This window comes from Vombatus ursinus, unplaced genomic scaffold (genome assembly GCF_900497805.2).
Source record: "Vombatus ursinus unplaced genomic scaffold, bare-nosed wombat genome assembly UNPS02014781.1, whole genome shotgun sequence".
Taxonomy (NCBI): Eukaryota; Metazoa; Chordata; class Mammalia; order Diprotodontia; family Vombatidae; genus Vombatus; species Vombatus ursinus.
Window position 1 is genome coordinate 42466793 of NW_020954559.1, and position 25082 is coordinate 42491874.

The window sequence follows — 25082 nt, forward strand, 5'->3', positions numbered from 1 at the left end:
CTTCATGTGCCATTTGAGATTCTTAAGGGTCTTGGAGTATGAAAGCATAGTAGAGGTGAGTTGATATTTAACCTTGAGTCTGGGATTAATGATAGGATTAACAGACTTATGCTTCCAGTTAGCTGGTCGAGTAGGCCAACAGTGGCTATAGACATTCCAACGTGAAGTTTACTGGACATATTTATTTTCTCACTGACTTTGCAAGCGTGGGCTTAGAGCCCAAAGGATTTGCACTATGCTTTGGGGGCATAATTGCAATGCAAAACTTGAGTTTTAAAGACAAACAATAAAAATATGCAATAAATGCACAGGGCAGTGAAGCACCTAGCAGAATACTAGCCACTCACAAACTTGCAAGCACATGCCTCTTTTTTTTTTTTTTTTTTACTGTTCATAGCTGGGAATGTGCACAATTACCGACATGAAAGTTAAAATGAAATTACTAACAAAATCACGTGAATGCTTAAAGTCAAAAAGTTAAATGGCAAATGTTGAGGATTGATTGTATATGCTATGGTTCCCTATTATTTCCAGGCTCAAATAGAAATTCTTCTTTCACAAAGTGGCCCTTTCCTACCTTTGAAGTCTTCTAATATCTTAGATTAAATCCATCTGCATATTCTGAGATACCATCACATTGGATCTGGCCCCTTGGCTATACCTCAAACACAAAACTCCATTTTTTGACTCCATGCATTCTCATGCTAGATCGTGTCTGGAGCTCCCTCTTTCATCACTTCTGACTGCTGGTTTTCTTGTTTTCCTTAAAGTCTCAGCTAAAGTCCTACCTTCTGTTAGATTTCTTTCCCAAGCTTCCTTAACCTTGTCGCCTTCCCACTGCTGATTATCTGCAAATTTTCCTGAATATATCCTTTTTGTACAGTTGTTTTATGTTGGCTGCATACTATTCCTTATAAAAAAACATTAATTAAAAACATGTACTTTTCCTAACACAGTAACTATGAAATAACCCATAAAATGTGGTACATAAAATAAAATTGCTAACATGCAAAACATTTTTTTCTCACTAGTAATTTCCTAGAATTCTGTGACCTTTTGTGTTAACATCTTTATAAAAATTAATTGATTTCAGATAATATTCATTTTTATAACATGTGAAATCTACAGTACCATAAACACTGTACAGCAAAAAAAATTCTTAAAACTAAAGCATTTTTTTAAACCTAAAACATGCTTTCACTGTGTCAGATGGTGGTATGAGGGCATTGTTTTGTAGACCTTCAACTCTTTGGGAGCAGGACCAGCTTTTTCCCTCCTTTTCTTTTTATCCCTAGCACTTAACAAAGTGCTTAGAACACAGTAGATGCTTAATAAATGCCAAGTGACTGACTGAAGATATAACTGTGTATATTTATATAAATGTGTGTGTACAAATTTGTATTTATGTGCATATGTATATGTATATTACATAGATGTATATGTACATATCTAAGTGTATAAACACATATATACATTATTATCTCCCCTAAGTACATTGTAAACTTCTTGAGTCAGGAATTGTTTCATTTTTGTCTTTTATTCTCATTGTCTCTGATAGTTACCTGGCATGTAGTAGGTGCTTAATAAATGCTTGTTAATTAATTGATTGCAATGTAGGTAGAAAGAGAAGGACAGTGAAAGATTTTCATGTTTTGATGTACATATGTCATGAGGTTAAATGGAAAAAAAGTTCAGGAAAGATTTTAGGTGAATTTCTATCCTTTTGCACCTCAGATCTCAGTGCAAAAGGTTAAAGTAGTTCCTGCCATCTTCTTGTAATCTTTGTCAAATTTCTCATTCTGGGCAACAGTAAAATGGTTCTTCCAGTCTCCTGGCATTCCTGAAACAAATCAAAATCCCAGCATTGATCTAATGAGGTAGAATTTTCAAAATTATTGTATATTCACATAGCCTCTGAATGAATGGGTGAGAGCATAAAGTTTACTTTTCTCGAAGTACAGAAAAATACGGTTGACTTGAATATATGAGTTCCAGTAACAACATAAATTTTTATAGCAGTTTTCAGTTCACAGAAGTTTTTCATTTATTTCATTATATTTTATGACCCCATGATTTAGGCAGATCAGGTAAAATTGTCCCCATTTAAGAAATTAGTAAACTGAGACCCAGCTTATAGTCACATATTGATTAGAGGTATAGCTCACCTTCTGAATTAATTCTCTTGCTCTTTCTGCAGTTGTGTTGTCTCTACAGTATTTAGCATAAGAGAATTCTCAAACAAGTTATAATTAGTAGGTACTGAGGTTCGCCTTCTCACACAACATGACCCTCAGAACTTGAACCTCACTCACCTTTCCTCATGAATGGAGTAATGAAGTGGTCCATCGTGGCTCTAGGAGAAGCGGTGTAGTTTGCCAGGGGATTTTGCTTCATGACATCAAAAGAGGTGTTATAGATGATCTTATTGAAAATTTCCTCTGATTAGTCCTTCTCCAGGAGCTTTAAAATCTTCTGGATTTCCTGCTTTGGGTTCTAGGTGAGGAAAAGTCAGTAAAAAAAAACAAAACAAAAACAAAAAACTCAGAATCTTTTATAGACACAGTGCCCACCATATCTGTAAATAAGGTCATAGGATCCCAGATGAGACCTCAGGGCCATCTAATCCAACTGTTTTATTTTCTCAATAAGGAAATTGAGGCAAAGTGAGGCTCAGTGACATGCACAAGATGACACAGGTCACAAGATCAATCAGTAAGGAATTATGACTTGCTTATGATGAGCCTGGTAATCTTCTTTAGGCTCCATTTCTGGCTCTGTCATCTTTCTCTTGAGGCCACAGAAGTCTCCACACCCTGGCAGTTCACCTTCAACCCTGGATTTCTCACAGTGGAAGTACGTCCCATCCCTGACACCCTTTCTTCTGATTGACTCATTCCTCCCAGAACCTAAATTTTAAGGAATTACTCAGGCAGCCATATCTTCCTTCCCCTCTTGGTTCTGCTTCTGACCTTCCAGAATTTCTCTAATGTGTTCTCTTCTTTTTTAGCTTACTTTTATGTCTTGTTTTCTCTTACTGGAATGTAAGTTCCTTGAGGTAAGGGATCCTCTTTTTTTATGTTCTTATTTGCATTATTAGTGAACTGAAAAATACTATAAAGTTTATGCTGTTATGGGAACTCATGTATTCAGGTCAATGGTATTCCTCTGTACTTCTAGAAAAGTAAACTTCATTTGCATTATTAGTGCTAAGCACAGTGCCTGTCAAATAGTAAGCACACAAAATAAATATTTATTGCCTTGCTAAAGATATAAGGAAAGGTGAAAACATGATGTATTATATTTATTATATATGATATATATGTAACACACACACATATATATATACAAACACGTGCATATATATGGTTTATTTTGCATATGTATATCCCTCCCACATATACAAACATGCATACACACACATGCGCACACACACACATATGTGTGTGTGTATATATATATATATATATATATATATATATATATATGTATGTATAAATATCAAGCTAATCTCAGAGGAAAGGCATTAGCAGCTTTGTGGGCAAAAATTCTACTTGAATGATAACTTCCTTTCCACTGTACACTTAGTATTTCTGGCTATTTCCAGCTGCCCTGCAGCAGTTTTTTATATATTGTATGTAACAATTTTGTAATGTATTGTTTCCCCAATTAATTCACCCAATTAGAACATGAGTTTCTTGAGAGTAAGGCAGTTTTGGTTTCTCTTTGTATCCCCAGTACTTAGTACAGTGCCTGTTATATAGTAAATACTTAGGAAATGCTTTTTCATTCATTCATTCATTCATAATTTGGAGAAAAATGAGAGCAAAGAAACTGTTTAGAAAAGTCTTCCTGGAAGAAATTATTCATTTAGCTGAGCCATTAAGGAAGGCAAGGATTGTAAGGATAGGTGACATATGGAGTAGAATAAGAAATACCTAGAGTCATTAGGGGTGATTTGATACCTGAGTACTGGACCAAGGTAAATTTTACTCTGCAATAAAAGATTCAGTGTTGAAAAACTTGATCAAAACACTGTTAAATTTGCCATGAGGAAAAGAAATTGAGAACAGAATGAAACAAAAATTATGGAAAGAAAATATTCAACCCATAGACGTGTTGAGAAAATATCTTGCAGAATTTTAACAGGGCCTTGAATGGAGAAAGCTTCCTTTAACAGGAGGACCATACTCTTATGAAAGGCAGAAATATTAAATCCATAATTTTCAGATCATGATGCAATAAAAATTACATGTAATAAAGGGCCATAGAAGGATAAATAAATCAAGTAGAAATAAATTAAGATAATAAATAAACTAAGAGTTGGTTTTATGAAAAACCAATAAAACAGATAAACCTTTGGTTAATTTGATTAAAAAAAGAAAGAAAAAAAAACCAAATTACCAGGATCAAAAATGAAAAGGGTAAATTCACCACCAATGAAGAAGAAATCAAAACAATAATTAGGAACTATTTTGCCCAGCTGTATGCCAATAAATTTGACAGTCTTAGTGAAGTGGATGAATATTTGCAAAAATATGAATTGCCCAGATTAATGGAAGAGGAAATAAAATACTTAACCCCATTTCAGTAAAAGAAATTGAACAAATGAACTCCCTAAGAAAAAATCTCTAGGGCCAGATGGATTTACAAGTGAATTCTATCAAACATTTAAAGAACATCCAATTTCAATACTATATAAACTATTTGGGAAAATAGGTGAAGGAGGAGTCCTACAAAACTCTTTTTATGATACAAATATGGTGCTGATACCTACAAAGGAAAGAGTTAAAACAGAGAAAGAAAACTATAGACCATTTCCCTAATGAATATAGATGCAAATAGCTTAAATAAAATATTAGTAAAGAGATTACAGCAACTTATCTCAAGGATAATACACTATGGCCAGGTAGAATTTATACCAGGAATGCAGGGCTGGTTCGAAAACTATCAGTAAAATTAACCATATCAGCAACAAAACTAACAGAAATCATATGATTATCTCAGTAGATAGAGAAAAAGCATTTGACAAAATAAAACACCCATTCCTATTAAAAACACTAGAGAACATAGGAATAAATGAAATCTTCCTTAAAATGATCGATAGCATCTGTCTAAAACCATCAGCATGCATTATACATAATGGGGACAAGCTAGAAGTATTTTCAGTAAGATAGAGGGTAAAACAAGGATATCCATTATCACCACTGTTATTCAATATTGTACTAGAAATGTTAGCTTTAGCAGTTAGAGAAGAAAAAGAAATTGAAGGAATCAGAATAGGCAAAAAAGAAATAAAGCTATCACTCTTTGCAAATGATATGATGGTATGCTTAGAGAATCTTAGAGAACCAAGTAAAAAATTACTTGAAATAATAAACAACTTTAGCAAAGTTGTAGGATATAAAATAAACCCACATAAATCATCTGAATTTCTGTATACTACTAACAAAGCCTAACAGCAAGAGATAGAAAAAGAAATTCCACTTAAAATTACTGTAGACATTATAAAATATTTGGGAATCTGCCTGCCAAAACAAACCCAGGAACTAAATGAATACAATTACAAAACATTTTACACAGAAATAGGTAGGTCAAGCTCATATAATAAAATGACAATTCTACCTAAATTAATTGACCTATTCAGTGCCATACCAATCAAACTACCAATAGTTATTTTGTAGAGCTAAAAAAAAAACAATAACAAAATTCAACTTGAAGGACAAAAGGTCCAGAATATCAAGGGAACTAATGAAAAGAAAGGGAATGTGAACTAACTGTACCAGATCTTACATTGTATTATAAAGTAGTAATCATCAAAACTTCTTGGTACTGGCTAAGAAATAGAGTGGTAGATTTGTGGAATAGGTTAGGTATGCAAGACACAACAATTAATGGCTATATTAATCTACTATTTGATAAATCCAAAGACTCCAACTTTTGGGATAAGAAATACTATTTAACAAAAACTGCTGGGAAAACTAGAGAATAGTATAGCAGAAACTGGGCATGGACCAACATCTTACACCCTATACCAAGATAAAGTTAAAATGGGTACATGATTTAGATATAAAGACTCGTACTATAAGCAAACTAGGAGAGCATGGAATAGTTTACCTGTCAGATCTATGGAGAACGGAAGAATTTAAGACCAAACAAGAGTTAGAGAACATTATGAAATGCAAAATAGATAATTTTGATTGCATTAAATGGAAAAGTTTTTGCACAAACAAAGCCAATGAAACCAAGATTAGGAGGGAAGCAGAAAACTGGCAAAGAATTTTTACAACCAGTGTGTCTGACAAGGGCCTCATGTCTAAAATATATGAAGAACAGAGTCAAATTTATAAGAATACAAGTAATTCCCCAATTGATAAGTGGTCAAAGGATATGAACAGGCAGTTTTCAGAGGAAGAAATTAAAGCTATTTATAGTCATATAAAAGTGCTGCAAATCACTATTGATTAGAGAAATGCAACTCAAAACGACTCTGAGGTGCCACATCACACCCATCAGATTGGCTAGCATGACAAAACAGGAAAATGATAAATGTTGGAGAAGATGTGGGGAAATTGAAACACTGATGTATTGTTGGTGGAGTTGTGAAATGATCCAACCATTCTGGAGAGCAATTTGGAACTATGCCCAAAGGACTATAAAAATGTGCATACTCTTTGACCCAGCAATAGCACTTCTTGGTCTGTATTCCAAAGAGATCATGAAAATGTGAAAAGGACCTACATGAACAAAAATATATGGCAGCTCTTTTTGTGGTTGCAATGAATTGGAAATTGAGGAGATGCCCATAAATTGGGGAATGGTTGAGCAAGTTGTGGTATGTGAATGTAATGGAATAGTACCGTGCTTTAAGAAATGATGAGCAGGCAGACTTCAGAAAAATCTGGAAAGACTTATATGAAGTGATGCTGAGTGAAATGAGCAGAACTAGGAGAACATTTTTACTCAATAATAGCCACATTGTGCGATGACTGATTTTGATAGACCTAGCTCTTCTTAGCAATGCAAGTATCTAAGACAAGTCCAAGAGACTCATGATGGAAAATGCTATCCACATCTAGAGTAGAACTATGGAGTTTGAATGCATATGGAAACATACTATTTGCTCTCCTTTTCTCTTGTTGTTTTGTTTTATTGTTTCATTCTTTTGGTTCCTCCCATCAGTTCTAATTCTTCTTTACATCATGACTAATATGAAAATGTGTTTAATATGAATGTATAAGTAGAGCCTATATCAGATTACATGCCATCTGGGAGAGAGGAGATGAGAGGGGAGGGGAGAAAATTTAAAACTCAAAATCTTATGGAACTGAATGTTGAAAACTAAAAATAAATTAATTATTTAAAAAAAAATAAAGGTGGCCTGCCCCCTGATTAGCCCAGAAGAGTGATTGCTTCCAAAATAATTGAAATTATATCCTCTCCATCTATTCTACAATATGTAATATCAATCAATCAATAAAGATTTATTAAGTGCCTCCCCACCCCAAAAGAGTTAGCATGCTATTCTTTAATGCAGGTGGATATCATACCACAAGGCAGGTGACCTTGTCAGAAGGCAGATGGATTAATTTTCAGCTTTCTGTCTACCATTGGATTATGCTCAAGATTATTCTAGCTTCCTGGCATTTAAACCTTAATGTCATTTTGCCTTTTCTGCCTCTCTAACAATTCTTGCATCTATCATTTTTTTCTACTCACAACCTAGTTCTGTCTAGTCTGTGTCTTTCTTCACATTGATCTCCCTATTCTATTAAGTCTCTTGCATCTCTAATCTGTCATTGTCTTCTCTGCCAAAGTCAATTTGTTAGAGCACATGTCTAACCTCATTACTTTCCTCCTTGCTAAAAATATATGGCTGCTAAGAGCCTCTAGAATCAAATATTACTTCCTTGCTTTTCACCTTAAAGCCCTTTACAGCCTGGATCCAACCTACCCTCTGTTTCATCACATATATCTTCCTTTTATAGCCTAGTATGATCTTCAGAAACTTATCTTTTCACCATTTCTCATCCATATCATTCCTCATTACCCTATTGTTTGTACTGGCTCTCTACCCCAATGGACATCTACTCCATTCTCACTGTTGTCTCTTAGTATCTCTAGTTTACTTCAAAGCTTATCTTTCAAAGAAGTCTTTTCTAATTCCACTAGATACCTTTCTCCAAACAAGTGTTTTTTCCTTTCTCTTGTATATGCAATGGTATGCCTTATTTCCCTCTAACTCCTCTGAGATGTAATCACAATTGCTCTGGTCCCTTTTCTCTTCCTCAGACACAAAACTCCATCTTTTGAGTCCATTCATTATCTTTTTTAGAGTAATGTTTTATTTTCCCCCAATTACATGCAAAAACATTTTTTACATTCATTTTTTAAAAAGTTCTAAGTTCCTAATTCCTTTTCCCTTCTCTCTCTTATTCCCTCCCTGAGAAGGTAAGCAATCTGATATGTTATACCTGTGCAATCATATAAAACGTTTTCATAGCAATCATTTTGTGGAAGAAAACTCGAACAAAAAAGAAAGCAAAGAGAAAGTGAAAAATAGTATGCTTCAGTCTGTGTTCAGATGCCATCAATTCTTTCTCTGGAGGTGGATAACATTTTGCATTGTGAACCCTCTGGGATTGTCTTGGATTATCGTATTGCTGAGAATGGCTTAGTTTTTCACAATTCTTTATTATACAACATTGCTGTTACTGTGTACAATGTTTTCCTGGTTCTGTTCACTCCTCTCTGCATCAGTTCAGGTAAGTCTTTCCAGGTTTTATGAAATCATCCTGCTTGTCATTTCTTAGAGCACAATAGTAACCCATCACAATCATATACCACAAGCTGAGTCATTAAAGAAGCCAATGATTGTAAGGATAAGTGATAAAGGGAGAACAAGAAATAGCTACAAGTCATTAGGGGTGATTTGATACCTGAGTATTGGACCAAGGTAAACTTTTACCATGCAATAAAAGATTCATTGTTGAAAAACTTTGTCAATATACTGTTAAAGTTGCCACGAGGAAAAGAAATTGAAACAAAAATTTATGGAAAGAAAATATTCAACTCAGAGAAATGTGTTGAGAAATCTTAATACTATCTTGCAGAGTCCTAACAGGGCCCTGAGGGAAGAAGCTTCTGTTTACAGGAAGACAATATCCTATAAAAATCAGTTGAAGACATTTAACTTCCATTTAGGAAGGAAAATAGTAGCTGAGATTAAGTGATGGTTTGACTGTGTTAGAAGATGGATTCAACTTACTGTAGATGACCCCAAAGGGCAGAACAGAGACCAAAGGGTGGAAATTATGGACAGACTGATATAAGCTTGATGTAAATGAAACTTTCCTAATTGGAGCTATTGAAAGGTGTAATGGACTGTGTTAGGGATTCATGTGTTCTCCCTCACTAGAGGTTTTCATGAGAAGATTGGATTGTAATGGGATTCTTGGATTTTCTGGCCTACGAGTCCCGGTTTACTCTTTGATTCGGTGATTTTGCCGCAAAGATTGTTGGGTGCATGAACATTTACTCTATTTACTCACTTCTTTCATGTCTTCATAGAAAAGGTAAAGAATGGGGTGTTTCTCCTTTTTATTGCACCCTCCTTTCACATGGTCATGCCAGGAACCACCAAGCATTGGAGGTAAATGGAAGGATACAGAACAGTTAACATCTGTTATTTAAATTCCACATCTTACAGAGTTGGTACTTAGTCACTGTTGTTTACCTGTAGTTGGTTTATAAAAGAAAAATATAAGTGGGAAGGCTAGATTATAAGTTCAAGTAGATAAAGGAACACAGTAAAGATCATTTTTGTAGCAGAAAAAGGATCCATACATAAGTGTACAGATATATACATATAGATTTGTATGTTTGTGCATATGTATCCTTTTATGCTTAATTAGAGAAATAATATCACACTATATATATATATGGAGATTGTGCCTTAAAATTAGAAAAACCTGGTCAAATCCTACTGTGTGCCTGGGCATAGCTGCCTTAGACAGCTCTCTAAGACTAATTGTTGTAGCAAAGTTGCTGGCCTAAATTGGTAGAAGGAGTTTCCTCACTGAAAGTTCCCTAAATCAGCAAAATCATTAGACCATTCAGAACACACACATATATAATACTACTTTTTAAAAGAAGAGGTACAGGAAATCATTACTTTCAGGCTCTATGTATATCAAAGCAATCTATCCTGCAATGGCACTTCATTGGTTCACCAATTGGCACCAACATGTAGATACACTCCATCCAACTAGGAAAAAATGAGAAACTGGAAGAAATTTCCTATGCATTTGATGAATCCACAAAAAAAGCAAGAATTGCAATCATGCTATCAGACAAAAAGCAAAGCATCTTTGAGAACAAGCAGACTAAATTATGCCAAGAAGAGCCATGGATGATCAACCAAAATTCACATTAAAGATATGTGCTCTAAATGCTTAAGCATCTAAATTGGTAAAATAAATATTAACTAAACTATAAGAAAACTTGGACACTAACATAATAATGACAGAAGATTTCAAAGTTCTTCTCTTTTTGATAAGTCTAACAAAAAGGTAAAAAAAGGAAATATAAAATTGAAGAAACTGTTGGAGAAACTAGAACAAAGGACATTGCTGAAGTATGTATGTATATGTATGCATAAACATATATATACACACTTTTATAATAGTATGAATGCATGTATACACACATACCATATACACACATGTATATGCAAAATTGGCATTGTATCAGGGCATTAAGATATGGCAAATAAACATAAAAAGCAGAAATTGTACATATATCCTTTACAGACCATACCACAATAAAAGTAGTAATTAGTTCAGGGACCACAAAAAATAGACAAAGACCAATAATGTGAGAAATTAATTCTTTCTCTCCTATATTTAATATCTAATTATTGAAACAGGATCAAGGTTTTTCCCCTTTTCTGCTTCCTCATCCAGAAACCGATTAGTATGGGAAATCTCTCTTAAAGATTTATCCATGCCAACGTCTAAAAAGACAATAGAAGAAATTCTAAATTTGGGCTAATGGGTATATTCCTGCTCATTGTGTTTGCTCAGACAGGTCTGGGAAAATGTGGGTTCTCCCTTTTGTCAGACAGGTGATATGGAAATTGATAAGTCAAGATTTGGGTGACACAGGTCATGTATCCCAAGACACTCATTTTAATAGGCCTACTTCTTATTGTGTTAACCAGTCAGAGTTGACTGACACTCCTCAATAACACCTACTTTTCAAAGGGCATATAAACTGTTATCCTACCAGAATTAGGGGTCTTTGATCTAAGAGAGATGGCTAAATGACCATCCTTTCATTAAAATGCCAGCGTTTTTCACAAAAAGATTAAATTACGCAGAAACTATCTCTCTCAGAATTATTTTAATCATCATAATATGTGGACTTAACTAAGGAATCTTATAGTAAGTGGGTCAGAAAACAAATAACAGAAAGAATAATTACATGAAAGAAAATAATAACGATGAAACAACAGACTAAAATGTCTGTTATGAAGCTAAAGCAGTTCTCAAGGGTAAATCATATTCCTATAAAATATATTAACAAAACAGAAAAAGAAATGATTAATGAATTAAATATGCATTTAAAAGTTAGAAAACAAACAAGCCCCCTAAAAATAGCCTTAAAGAAGATATATTAAAAACTAGATGGGAAATGGACAAACTAAAACAAACAAAAAAATTAAGTATAAAAACAATAAATGGTTCTTTGAAAAAACAACTAAAATTGATAAATCTTTAGCCAATTTGATTAAAATAGAAGAAAGTAGAATATCAAATAAAGAAAACAGCCAATGGGCAAAGTGAAATAAAAACAAATTAACTGAGAAACAAACAAAACCCCCAAGTCAGTTTTGTATAAAAAGAAAACAAAACAAAATAAAAAAAAACAGAAGAAATAAAAAGCATAATCTGAGCCTATTACCTGCAATTACATGCTAACAAACCTGAAAACACAAAACCATGGAGTAATTTCTTCAACAATATGATAATCATATTTGTATCATGTATCATGATCAGTTTAGGATACATTGAGTAATTCTAGAAGATGTAATCTCTTCTCTCCCATCCCCACTACTCAGTGTCATGCTCCAGTGTTCTGCTCACATTAGGTACTCCATCATTAAAAAAGCAGTTTGCTTTGGAAAAGATGATATTAATAAATTTTACTGCTCTCAATTATTTGGAGAATCATATTTTTTGAGGAATTCTGATTTTATTATTGAAAAAAAGTAGACAAGTGCAAATAGAACCTCCTCCTTTGTTTAGAGCTTACATCAGGTGAGGAGTGAATCAGGTGACCATGGGGGTATGGGCCCAAGCCAAGACCTTTGCCCCTTACTCCAAAAAGAATTTAGGTTCCATTTGTGTAAGGGCCCCAGAAAACCTCACCTTGGACTCTCCTTGAGCACTCCCACTTGATCAAGGAAATCTCTAGTGTTTGCCTGAGGCTATAATCCAATCAACTGGCCTTTCATTTTCACCCACATCTCCCAATTCTGTTACCCTTAACCTGACCCAGCCCTCCATTGTCTATTACCTTCCAATGGCTCCCAGCTACTTCCCACCCTAGATCCCATCTAGACCCCATTCTCCACCTCCCAGTCACTCCCATCAAGATTTTCCCTAGACTTCTTCTCCAGTCACCCCAAACTACTTGGCCACTCCTAGATACCTCCTTCAGTCTGTGTGGGACAGAGACCTCTACTGAAATTCAAAGCAAAGACTTAGTTACCTTGAAAGCAGAAAGGAGTTTATTGCTTTCTCATGAGAAAGGGTACTGCCCCTGGAGCTGGCCAGGGAGGACGAGTACATATAGAAAGCTAGGCTTATTTAAACCCTAATGCGAGTTCCTCCTCCCTAACCCCCTACTCCTTATCCCATTGGCTGGTCTTTAGGGGGCACAACCTATTCAAGGAAATCTTCCCCAGAAACAGAGTATACAAGTTAGCCTGGAGATGAGAAAAGGCGGGAAGTCTTGCTGCTTAGATTGGGGGAGTAGGGCTATTCTATTCTTTCTGCAAAGTGCTTAAAAACAGGGTCTGAGAGGGTTTTGACAAGGTCAGAAGGGAGTGTGTTTCAACAATACAATTAAATTCCTTGAGAAGGCCATCTACAACAGGTGCCTCCAATTTCTCTCCTCCCACTCTTCTAACTATCTGGCTTCTGACCTCTCTCTCCAAATGACCAGCAAAATAAGAGTAATAATAAATAAATAAATAATAATAAATAATAAATAATATTCCTAATTGCTTCCCTTTGTGAGAACTATGAACAAAAACTATTAACTCTCTGAGGAGGCTTCACTTCTGAGAGATCATCTCTCACAAGTCTTTCTGTGTATAAGGTCCATCTTGTCTCCATTACGATGCTCAGATTCTTAAAATCTAGCCAAGGGCTTAGACTTATTCTAGCCTGCTTGTCAACATCAATGACACAAATTTTAGATTCCTTAAGAGTCTGACCAACATAGCAGATCTTTAATAAACCTTGTCTTTGGCTGAAAGAAGGCTTTGTTGAATTCATTTAGGCAGGACCCGTGTCTCTTCTTAATATTTTGGGGTCCTAGCACCCCTAAATCTCAACTTGTCTACTCACCTCTTCCATTCATGAATTTGTCAATGAACTCCTCTAATGAACCTGGTCTTGGTAGGATACTAAACATTCTTGAGAGAAGTGGTAGTAAGACACCGCACTATCTTTTGCATTTCTTGCCACATAGATGATCTGCAATGGATGTAGTAGAGACAACGAATATCAGTAAGGAAAAATAAAAACAGTTGAGAGGAATATTCAAGTTCAGTATTAGGAACTATGCTATTGTAAGGGCTGCTTAGGGTATTTGTCCCATTTAATACACTAAAACTAGGAATACTGGGAGCAGAGAATCTGTCAGGGGCACATTTGAGGGAAACCTTTTCTTTTCATCCAAGTACGAATCTATTTAATATGAGGCAGAGGAGGGGCAAAGCACTTAGAACTTAGAAATTTGGCTTCATTTTTCCATCACAAATTCATTTGGAGATGAAGGTAAGAGTAGTGTTTGGCAAAGGGGCAAGAGGTATTATCCTCATCATCCTCCCTGTGTCCATACTCATATGTATATGTCATATTCTAGTTTGATTACTTGCTTTGACTTTTTGTTTTTGATGTTCAATCTTTTTTAGTCATGTCTGATTCATTGACCCCATTTGGGGTTTTCTTGGCAACAATACTAGAATGGTGTAACATTTCTTTCTTCAACTCATTTTATAGATGAGGAAACTGAGGCAGACAATTAAGTGACTTGCCCAGGGTCAAACAACTAATAAGTGTCTGAGGCCAGATTTGAACTCATTAAACTCAGGAAGATGAGTCTCCCTGATTCCATGCTTGGCATTCTATCCATTTACTCTTAATGAATTAACAATGAAGAGATGAAGAAACTTCTTATGCTCCAATGAAAAACATCTTTATTTTTTTTTCTAAGAATGACTGTTGTCCTGTTTTCCATTGCTCCAGCAGCCTCTGATTTCTAAAGGCTGGGTGACTAATTGGAAAGAGAACTGGACTCAGAATTGGGAAACTGGGTTTTGAATCTTAGCTCTGACATGGTCTATCTCTGTGGCTCTGGACAAGTCACAAAATTCCTCCGAGCCACTGATATTCCATCAATAAAAAGGAAATAATCATATATATCTGAATGAGATGTGATGAAAATGCTCTATAATTTTGAGATCTTTTTTTTCCTTCTCCTTATGTTCATGCCTTCTTATGCCCAAGTCTTCCCATGGCTCCCTTAATAACATATATTACTCTGAGAGTCTTTTTGTCTTCTTTTGTGCAATGTGCTTGAGTGAAAATAACACTGTGTTCTATCTCAGAGTGGCCATTCATAACCTGGGGGACTTCTGCAAGTTATTTCACCCTTTTCAACCTCAGAGGAACGGTTCCTAGGGATTACAAGAGATGATCTCTAAAGTTGTCTCCAGCTTTAAGTCTCAGGAATGTTACAGCATTTTGTGAGGATGTTTTAATTCTGCTAACTACAAACATATAATTTTGGATTTGAACTTATAAGTAGAACTTATAGTTAGCAAAATAATAATAGCTGACATTTGCATAGTTGTTTACATACATTATCTCATTCTGTCCTTACAACAACACTATGAAGTAAATGCTTGAAATATTATAGGTTTTATTATCAAATTTACTGATGAGGAAGCTGAGATTCAGAGAATTTTCTGATGGTCACACTGCTTATAAGTGTCAGTATTTGCACTGAGGTCACTTCTGATTTCATATTTTAATACTTTTCAGGTACATCACATTTCCTTTTAAAATTGGATTGGAACATTGATAAATGGTTATAGATATGGGCCAACAATTCCCAAAATGGTTGTACTACTGCACAGCTGCATCAACAAAACATCAGTGTGCCTATCTTTGCATAATCCTTCACACCTTAACTATTGCCGTTTTTGTTCATTTTTGTTAATTTATATTATATAAGGGGACATCTCAGGGTTATTTTGATGTTCATTTTTCTTATTATTAGTGATTTAAAGGATTCTTTCATGTGATTGTGAATATGTTGTAATTCTTTTAAGAAGTATTCATATCCTTTGACCACATATCTATTAGAGAATGGCCATTTATCTTATATTTACTAATTTTCATCTGCTTGTCATCATGAGTGATGCAAATGATTAGATTCCTTAAGAGTCTGGCCAATATGGCAGATCTTTGATAAGCCTTGTCTTTGGCTGAAAGAAGGCTTTGTCGAATTCATTTAGGCAGGACCAGTGTCTCTTGCTCTTGATATCTTGGAATCCAAGCCTTTTATAGAAAAAACTGATAGAAAGTTTTTTTTCTCCTTTGACCACTTTACTTTTTATCCCAGGTGCAATAATTTTGTCTGTGCAGAAGCTTTTCAGTTTCAAGTAATCAAAGTTATCTATTTTACCTTTTGTAATTGCTTCTCTTGCTTGTTTGGTTAAGAATATTTATAGTAATTTTTTTTGGTAGTGGCTAAAAGTTGGAAACTTAGGCTGTTACATCACTCGAGGATTGGTTGAGCAAAGAAATACATATGAAGTAATAGTACACTGATGTTTCGTATGAAATGATGTAGTGGAGTTTTCAAAGGAACTTGGGAAGTCTTCTTTGGACTGATTCAGAATGAAGTTAGTTGAAGCAAGTGGGGGGGCAACTAATGATCTAACCACATAATAAATATGAATAAACTGGAAATCCTTAAGAAAGCTGATCAATGTCAATGATCTACCACATTTCCAGAGAATTGATGATACAGAATGCTATCCAATTCTTGACAGATACATGATGGACTAAATATGCCAAATGAGACACATTATTTCAACCGATCAATGTGTGGATTTATTTCGCTTAATTATATATATTTGTCATAAGACATGTGTTTTTGTTTTTCTCATTGAAGTGGGAGGTCAGATGTAGAGAAAAGAAATGCTTAAAAAAATTGAAAACTAAATAAGATGGGAAAGTCACCACGTCTTAATTTTGAAATAGCTATTACAAATATTCACAAAGGCCTGCTTCACAAAAGTCAAGAGATATGGACTGGCCCAGTGATTTCACAGGTATAGGAATTCCCAAATGAGGGGATTCCCTTTACCCATTCAGTCTGTTTACTAGAGAACTCCTTTGTCTAAAGAAGTTTTATTGACTATAAAGAGATGTTCTTTTGGAGGTCTCTGTCCTCCATTTAGAAAAGAAAATAATAGGCAACATTTACATAGTTCATTAGGAAAAGCACTTACATATAATACATATCTCTTTTGATCTGAAGATGATTTACCAACAATGCTGGCACCTATTTTAGTGGTGTATATGATATAAACCAGCAGAGAATTTTCTATTCCCTAATGTAAGTGTAAAATTACATGCAGAAAGCAGTTTGTGGAAGCAGGGAAATATGGAAGCCTCAAGGCCCAGAAGACTGTCGCTCAAATTCTTGCTATGACACAAAATAGCTGGGTTACGTACTCACTCAAATTCTCAGTGAATTGGGTAACATTTTACAGAGAAAATGACAACTTCTATTGGCAGAGGGAATGTTAGGAAAACCCCCAGTACCCTAACACCAAGTCAGTCCAAGTGTAGTTGAACAAACTTACCAGATGAGAGGGCTGGAAATGGTTTCCACTCAATGTAAGGGTGCCTAACATAGGTGTTAGCTCACTGGAACATCGCCATCATTTTGGATCATGTCCATAATCTCTTGTATCCAGGTTATTCCTGAAAGAACTTGTGATCATTCTTTAGTCTATGCATTTAAAGCATAATTTAACCTCATGTAATCCATTCACTCATTTGATAAACATATGCTGAAATCATTCTAGCATTAGTCCTGAGGAATTGTCCTTGATGCCCCAGTGAGTCCTAATCTGTTGTGAAGGTATATCTTGTTCTGATCTATGGTCCCTAATGTAAGTAAACTGTGTGTACAAATCCATAGAAATCCATTTTAGAACCTATTCACCTCTGGGAGAAAACGACTCTATATCTCTATTTAAAAGCCTCATTTTAGCAGAATGTGTTTTTACCACAAAAATATAATTGCTTCCAACTTATATTTTCCTCTCCCTATCTACCTGAATGTCAGTTAATAATCATAGCTTCAACATTTTCTTGGGGAGGGTGCAGTCATCCAAACGCAGGCACAGTGAGTAAATGTAAAATTGCCAAATAGCTTTTGGAGTACTGGCTTCCCTACCTGGAAACATAAAGTCATTACCACTTTAACAGTTCCTTTCTTCCTCAGTGACTTGAAGATGACTACAGACAAGAATGAAAACTATGGGGTTTTCCTGTTAGTTTCATAAGTCTTTCCCATCCCAGGTCTGTGGCAGGTTATAGAGGTTAAATCATATGCTGTTTCATTTTGCAAAAGTGAGGGGCTAAGGTTGAGAAAAATAATCAGAGGCCTTCGGTGTCTAGTCTTTGTGCCAAAGAGGAAAGATTTTGAAGCAAGGAGAAAAAGACACCTCCAAACTATTTTGTCTTGTTCCTTGTCCAAATTTTCTTGTTTTAATGAGGAAGTTTTCCATAGAGTTTACTGCTGTAGCAGAGAGTTGATTTTGGGACCCTTAATTATAATAACATTTGACATTTCTATCATAATTTAGACTCTGTGAAGTGCTTTAGATATATGAGTGCCAGCTTTGGTATATGCATACAAAGATAGCCTCAGCACCAGTAACACCTAGGTTGAAACCCCATCTTAAACACACATGGGTTATGTGTCCCTGGACAAGTGACTTAATTAACCTGTTTCCCTAGACAACTCTCTAAGGCTATAAGATTCAGAGAAGGTGGTGACTTGTTTTGCTAGAGGGAGTCTCCTCATCTGAAAGCTCCCTGTATCAATGGAATTGCAGGTTGGGTCTCTATCTTTGTCCATTTACATTTATTATATCATTGGATCACCACAAAAACCTTGTGAGATAGCTACTATTCTTGTCTACATTTTACAGATTAGGAAATGGATGCTGAAGAAAGTTAAGTGAGGTTCCCAGGGTCTCACAGCCAATGTGTCTGAGGCAAGTTTGAGACTCAGGTATACCTGATTTTAACTCCTACTCTCTGTCCACTCCATTCCCCAGCTGGCTCCTGAATCAAGTGTTGTTGAGGGGGAGGCACAGCAGTCATCATGGAAGAGAATGCAATGACCAAGTAATGATAGAAGCTCTAACTTCATTGCCATCTTACGAAGAGTGGGTGAGGGGACTTTGGTCCACTGGAGGCAACCATTTCCCTTTAGTGAGCATAATGAAGATGGGTGCATCCTCTGACTTGAATCCAACCTCTTTTAGTCAGTCATTTAGCTGCAACCTTAGTTAGGCCCTCATCCCCTCACAGTCAGATTATGGTAAAAAACATTCTATGTGCTCTCTACTCCATTCTATCTTCCATAGTACTGCCAAATTATTTTTGTATAATCCCAGATGTAATCATGTGAGTCCTATATGGAATTGGCTCTAGTGAGTTCTTACTGCCTCTAGAATAAGATGTAAACTCCCTTTTCCCTTTTCCCTTTTCTTTTCCTTTCTTTTTTTAGCCTTTAAAATCTTAGAAAACATGACCCCAAACTATCTTTCTAGCCTCTGGACATTTCTCTCTATCTAGCCTTCACTGGACAAAAGAAGCTCTATCAGTTCCTCACACATGACATTCCTTTGTCTTGGTTCTTCCCCATGCTTCTAACAAATGCCTTTTTAATTTCCAGTCCATGGAGCCACTTGGTGCCTTTAAGGCACCTCACAAGCACCATCTTACGCTTGAAGCCCTTTTTGAGCCCCCCAAGTGCTAGAGTCTTCTCTCTCAAACTTGGAAGTCCAGATACTCTAATGCAAACACAATAGTATCCAGCCTTCCACAGGGGGGAAATCCTTTCTAATCTCTCCCAAATAACACTTATTGGGAGAAGAATTATTTAAGAAAATATCAGAGCTGTCCTGATGCTTTTTGATCATTATTTTAATCCATTTCATTCTGGAAAATATAATGCAATTACCTTACACCAGAATATAGTATTTCTGTTCATTTTAGAGCCTAACCTAGGCAAAACTGCAGATACATCCTCCTGCCTTCTGCCATCTGATTTCAACCTTCACTGCCCATCTCCTAAGGAATCTAGTATGCTACCCTGTGGTTACCAAGATCATTCCACTTAGGCTTCAGTATTTTCCTAAATCTCATTGTGTAATGTTCCTTATTGCAGTATCATTTTTCTCTCTCTATTGTCTCTCTCTTCAATGAATGACCCATTGCCTTAATTAAGAAGAGCTCAGCCAGTTATAAGGAAGATAAAACAACTATTGCGACTTAGTAGAGTTAATCATAGCTGGGCCTTATTTGCCTTCTTACTCATGGTCTGCTTTAGAATGAAGATAAGAATCAATTAGAAGCTCAATCCCTCTACCTGTTTTAATAATGGTAGAGTCATCCTTATTACCAATGATTTCCTTACACTTACCTGCTTTTGGGTAACTTGCAATGAGTAGATCATTGGGCTTGGCTTGAAAGTTCCAAATGCTTTCCCAATCATCACTTATTACTTTGATCATAAGAACTCCATTGATTTCTTTGACTTCCATTTCTTGAGGAAAGTCTTTATTTATTTGGGCATCTAAGGACATTGTGGGACAGTGACTTGCCAGTTTCTTAAAAGAAATATGTACCCTGGTCATTTTTCACAGTTAGTTTTAATGCCTTTCTTACTGTTTCTGCAACATTTTTTTTACATAGAAATTTTTTTTTTTTTACCAGAGAATCTTAAAATGATCTGGTACTCTTGCCTAGTTTTAAGGTGAAACACCTGGTGTCCATGACTTAAAAAACAATATGTTTACTGATAGTATAAGTTTTCCCAATCAGAAAGCTTTTTATCCCACAGTGGCAGGTAAGGCCTTAGAGTAACCCAATTCCTTAAATTCCAAAAGAGATATAAATTCCTCTAACCAGCTATGTGACATTATGTAATTCATTCTGGGTCTCAGTTTCCTTACTCAGATGAGGAAGATAATAAAATATAGAAATGGAAAGAAATTAGGGAAAATCTAGTCTAATCTCCTCATTTTATGGATGAGAATCCAAAGGCTTAGAATTTAAGTGAATTTGCCAAGGTCCTACAATGAAGCAGGTTTTGATTTAGGGACAGTGGTTTGGGAGGAAGTAAAAGAGGCCCTGAATTAGTGATGGAGGGGCACAAGGGATTATCACAGACTGAGGCCTCACTTTGGGTTTGCAGGCTCAGTGGCTATTCATAATGTGTCCTTCCTTGTCCCACGTCCTATTTTTATAAATTTGAATTCTGGATAAAAAGAAGATTGAGGCAACTTTGTAGGTGATAAATTTTAAAAGTATAACAGATTGAGTGTGTATGTATGTTTGTGTGTATTTGTATTCCCAGTTCCCAAACATAGTTCCTGGCAAATGGCAGACATTTAATAAATGTTTACCCATCAGGTAATTGTTTGAAATAGTTTTACCTCTTGACCTTGGGTAATGGGATTTCTGGATTGATTATTGGGGCAGTCACTGAATGGGAAGTAACTATGAATGGCTCTGGTTAGAGAGGGTCAAAATGAAGGTAAAGATCCTTTATAATTTTGCTTGGGGATGCTCCTTTCCAGGTCATTTTCCAAATTTCTGATCCCATGCTTTTCACTCAGACAAATTTTATTCTTACATGGAGGTCTTGCCATGGATTTGTGATGGTGTCAAAATGGAGAGCAAACCCATGTTAAGCAAACCCTTTTCCTAAGAATTCTTACAGTGAATTGTTTAAATCTTTTTAATTTTAGATGGCATGATTACATTTCTTAAAGCCTACCATTTTTAAATATACTAATTTCCTATCATACCAGTCATTTCAGTAACTTGGAAGGGGGTGACAAAGGCTTTGCCTCCAAAGCCACTTGCCCAATTTGTGGATTGTAGTATGAGTTATTTCTTTTTCCTGGGGAATTACACCTATTCTTGTCCATGTCATGCCCTTGGATCTGGGGACTTGTATCTTATAATTCCTAGTTACAGATCTGTATTTTAGGAAGGTGACGAAAGGCAATGACTTGCTAATCAAAGTGCTAGGACTATAGAGAATTACCTTCTAATAAGAAAATTTTAGAAGAATGTAGAGATTTGATTTGTATGATTTAGAATCATAGAATTATAGAAGCCTGAGGGTTTTAAGAGATTTTTTTAAGGCATACTTTTAATTAACTTCCAGTTAGCTTATTTTTTATTTTTATTTTGTTTTTAGATTTTTTAATTAACATTTTCTCTTTATTGAATCACCATAGTTATTTGGAGTATCCCTCCCTCTCCACTTTCCAGAGAATCAGCTTACATGCCAACCTAGTATTTTTTAGAGAGGAAATTAAATCAGCACGTCTGTTGAAAAAGTCCCAAAAAAGTGTGATGTCTACCACCTGTGAATCTCCCATCTCCACAAAGAGGTAGATTGATTGTCTTTACTTTTATCTGTTTGGTCCTGATTGATCTTCATAATTTTATTACATTTACTTTTGGTTTTTGACATGTAGTTGGTCTTTCCATTTATATTGTTGTAATTATTGTTGTTTTCTATTCACTTCATTCCTCATCTCTTCACATCAATGTTTTCATGCTTCTCCATATTCTTCACACATATCATTCCTCACAGCATATTAATATTCCATTACATTCATCTACAACAATTTGTTTAACCATTGCCCAACTCACGTGCATCTACTTTGTTTCCAATTCTTAGTTACCATAAAAATACTGTTGTGAATATTTAAGGATTTATGAGGACTTTCTTCTTAATGATGTCTTTCTTGGGGTGGAAAGGCCACTGAAGGAGCCTCTTGTTCAAATCTATGGACATTTTAGTTGCTTTATTGGCGTAATTTCAAATTGCTATTTAAAATAGTCGTATAATTTTACAGTTTCACCACTCATATATTAGAGTGACTATCTTTCCATAACTTCTTAAATGACTGTTGCCATTTTCTTTTTGCTAATTTTCAGAGTTTGAAGTAAAATGAGATTGTTTTGATTTGCATTTCACTTATTATTAGGGACTTGGTGCATTTTTTCATGCAATTGCTAATACTTTGGTGTTTTTTTGAAAACTGGTAGTTCATAATTTTTGACCACTTATTTATTGAGGAATGACTATTAGTTTTATATTATATTTATATAATTATATTCTAGATAATATTTGAATCACATATGTTAATATATAAAATAATGGAAGCATAAATGTATATCATTAATACATATATGTACACATATACATACACACAGACACACACAGACATTATGTGTGTGTGTGTGTGTGTGTGTGTGAATCTTGGATACCAAACCCTTATAAAAGAAATTTAATACAATTTTTTTCCATTCAACTGCTTCCCTTCTCATTTTAGATACATTAATTTGTCTATGCAAATGTCAAATTTATTTTATCTTTTGTTATTCCCTCTAACTCTTAATTGATAAAGAATACATTTCTTACCAATAGCTGTGAGAGGTATATGAGGTGTTTCACTTCTAGTTTTCTATATTATGATCTTTAATACTGACATTGCATGTGCATTCAGAATGTATTCTAGAATATGGTGTGAGGTATTGGTCTAATCCTAATTTCTAACAGATTCCTTTCTAGTTTTCACAGTGTTTTTTATTTTTTATAAATATGGAAGTTTTTCCTAGGTAACTTATATTTTCTACTTTATTAGATCTCACTTAGTAAGCAGACCTAGTTCACATATTCTTAGTAAAATCTTCAGTTACACTTTGTGAGAAACAATTCATTTGGACCTCTACTCTATTTCAATCTGTATTAATATTAATCAGTGTTAATCAGTTCAGTGTGATTACATAAGGGATAATGATTATTAGCAATCATTAGCCATATACTCATCTAGTATTATATATTTATTATTATATTATATTATATATTTATATATTATTATATATAATTTTCTACATAATATTATATATTAGATGTTTAGTCAGTCATCTAACAATAAGTACAAGCATGTACTAGCTCATATTTTACATAAATCATATAGGGATAATTAGATAAGATAGGTTCAAACTTTAATCCAATGTTCACCATGTGTTTATTAGTTATGAAGCTCAATTGTGAAATCGTAAGAATGCTGACAAAGATAACTTCATCCTCTTTTGCTCAAATTCTATGTCTACCTCTAGTGTGGATGGCATGATAGAGAAAATCCCCCAATTTGTTTTGTGACTCCACCCTCTCTTGTCCAATATGAGCATGTGACCCTCTTATGACCTTTTATTTACTGGAGATAGCTGTTGCCTTGCCCATCATGTGACCACTTAGGGAATGTGACCCTTGCCTTGCCCTTCTTGTTACCACCCATGCTGATGTATCATTTCTGGCCCTATATAGGGATGAAAATCAAGGTTTATAATCCCATGAAATTCTCTATTTCACCATGCCTCTTTTGCATGTTTAGCTCAAACCATATAAAAGTATGGTCCTAGGGAAAGGAGGCATCTCAGATCATGAGGATGATCTGAGGTCTGCTTCATTAGAGAGCCATGGACCATTTAATGAAGTGCTATTAGCTTGGAGCTCTGCCTCAGGGACCTCAGGGGTCATCACATCCAACTGCTTCATCTTACTAACAAGCACACTGAGGCACAGTGAAGTTGAATGATAGCCAAAAGGTGGCACAAGTAGCAAATATGAGTAGGTTAGTCAGTAAGCAGTTATTATGTGCTGATTATGAGCTGGTTATCTTCAGGCTCCACTCTGGTCTCTATATAGTCTTTCTCTTTGAGGACACAGAAGTCTCCACACCCTGGCAGTTCACCCTCAACCCTGGATTTCTTATGCTGGAAGTGTAATCTACTCATGTGACCCTTTCCTCTTATTGGCTGATTCCTCCCAGAACCTTCATTTTAAGGAATTACCCAGGCAGCCACATCTTTCTTCCTCTCCAAGTTTCACTTCTGATTCTCTGGAATTTCTTCAACATGTTCCCTTGCTATTTAATTTTATTTTATGTATTGTGAATCCTGAACTCCATGAACTCCACAAATCCCAATTTGAAGCAGGGCCTGCTCCAAGAAAGAGGGAGGGGGAGAAAAATTTAAAACTCAAAAGCTTATGGAAGTGATTGTTGATAATTCAAAATAAATTAATAAAAATATTCAAAAAAAAGCTTATCAAGAAACTACTCTTAGCTCTAAATCTAAATCTGATGACCCCCCTGCAGTTTTTATCACCACTGACCACAACCTCCTCATAGGTGATCTCTTCCCTCCCTTAGGTCTCCTCCTGGGTGTATGGAACACAGATTGGAGAATTGTCATCATCCACATCTCACCCCTTTGGTGCAGGTGTCTCTCATGGTGTCTAGTATGGGCTCTCTCCCCTTCTCTATATTCTTTTCCTCTGTGATCATCTGTTTCTATGAATTCAGTGATCATTTCTATCTTAATGACTCCCAAATCTATAAAAATCCAGCTCTAATCTGTCTTCTGATCTCCCACCGCTGGACA

The 25082-nt window shown here is 35.3% G+C and overlaps 1 pseudogene; it reads right to left on the reverse strand.

The window, feature by feature from the left end:
* Window positions 1-1730: 1730 nt before the first annotated feature.
* Window positions 1731-18704, reverse strand: LOC114046213 (annotated as a pseudogene).
* Window positions 18705-25082: the final 6378 nt, after the last annotated feature.